The sequence below is a fragment of the Cibotium barometz genome, chromosome 49, assembly GCF_041138505.1.
Source record: "Cibotium barometz isolate CiBa-2024 chromosome 49, ASM4113850v1, whole genome shotgun sequence".
Taxonomy (NCBI): Eukaryota; Viridiplantae; Streptophyta; class Polypodiopsida; order Cyatheales; family Cibotiaceae; genus Cibotium; species Cibotium barometz.
In genome coordinates, this window is record NC_141094.1 from 36,834,567 (window position 1) to 36,836,378 (window position 1,812).

Genomic DNA, 1,812 nt, shown 5'->3' on the forward strand with positions numbered 1-1,812 from the left:
CTAATGCCATGCTGGCAAGATTGAAATATACCAATGTCATTTGGGGGAATCTAATTAGTGACACATCATCAAGGTAAAGTTCTTCAAGTCAAAAATGGGAATAAACTCAAGGAATCATGTTGTAGAAGATGTTCTTGAAAAATGCGAGTACAAGTACACATACAAGCCATGTGAAGACTAGGTAGTTAAGTGCAATTCTAGAGCAATTCACATGCTAAATGAGATTAGTACTAAAACCTTTAAGATCTCAAGTGAAGGTTGGACTTATTTACATCTAGTAAGAAGAGATAGAGTCTCTTGCATACTTTTGAAAAAAAAGAAAAGAATAAATGAACCTCAAGTGTGAAGTGTAGATAGTCTAGGTGCAGAGCAAGTGGGCTCTGTGTGTGTGTGTGTGTGTGTGTGTGTTTGTGTTGTTTGGATATGTATGAACTTCAAAAACAAGGCCGAGAACCACAAAAAGTTGAGAGCAAGGGGGTAATGTGGTGGTGTTGTAGGAGGAGCTTCTCTTCTCTATATCTTCATATTATCTTAAGGAAGAGTTTTAGAAAGCTATCGCATGGCAATAATTTGGAGGTTCGAGGAGGTCTGGGTAGAATTTGATTTTGGAAACCTCAAAAGAAGTGTGAAGCACGGGTTCCCAACTATTCTAATTATAAGGGGGGTGAGTTCCTGAAGCAGTCGGCCAAGCGTACACATCTGGCATTTGATGATTGGTGAGGAGGTTGGGGGACAAGTTGTAAAGGGCCATGCTATTGTTGTTGCCATTGGTTGTGTTATTGGGGGGCAAGTTAGAAAGGGCCCCTGCACGTTGTGAAGCTCCGATGGCGGGCAACGCCTCCTCATCATCTAGAGGCAGGCGTTCATACGACGCATCGAGAAAACAGGCAGCCATGATCACCACAGGACCCGCCGCTTGCAGAGCGCCCACAACGCTTCCACCCACAACCTGACCCTGGCCACCGCTTAGGTGTACGGTTAAGCCGCCCCCCCAATACGCCGGAAATACGCCGGAAATCGAAAGGATCTCGAAGCGGCCGTGGAAGGTGATTGTGGCATCGGGCGCTGCGCCAGGTTGCCGGAGTGTGACGTTGGCGACTGTTCCGCTGCCCCTAAGGATGCACACGCCGCACTGTCTCCGGCACGCGAAGGTGGGTAAACTTTCGATTACATCGCAGCCGTTGGCCACCTCCAGGACATGGGCTCGCAGCGCATCTACACTATCTCCTGCTATGAAGGTAGGGGGCTTGGGCTTGTTTTTGGAACCGGGAGGCCGCCCTCTAGGCCTCCGCAGCTCTTCTCCTCCCTCCTCACGTCCTGTCGTGGCTGACAAGCCAGACATTCCCTTCCCAGCTGACAAAAAACAACAAATCAACGGAAAATGAGAGAGAGAGAGAGAGAGAGAGAGAACTAAGCTGATCACAAACTCTGTACAGGTCACCTTCTCTGTTCATGAAGCTCAAATTGTTTGAGGGAAGAAAAAAAAAAAGAAACTATCGAATACATTGTTGAACTCCTCACGTCACTATAAGTTGGGGGCTGTTTTTTTCCCTTTTGTTTTTTTTTGGGGGGAGCGCAAGAATTCAATCGAATATTAAATATTCAATCGGTATTCCTCTTTGTATTCTCGTGAATTTCAATAAGAGTCCTCTTTAAAATTCTGATTTCTAGACAGGAGTGGGTTTCATTAAATTGTAGGAAATTGAGGTGGGTTTCAGTCAACCACATATAATTGATTGAAACCCATTACGGTTAATATTGCAGAATAAAAAATTCTAGAATTGAATAATAATCAACCACATATAATTGATT

General features: G+C 44.9%; 1 pseudogene; it reads right to left on the reverse strand.

Moving 5' to 3' along the window:
• Positions 1 to 649: 649 nt before the first annotated feature.
• Positions 650 to 1,342, reverse strand: LOC147610540 (AT-hook motif nuclear-localized protein 22 pseudogene; annotated as a pseudogene).
• Between the last annotated feature and the right edge of the window lie 470 nt (positions 1,343 to 1,812).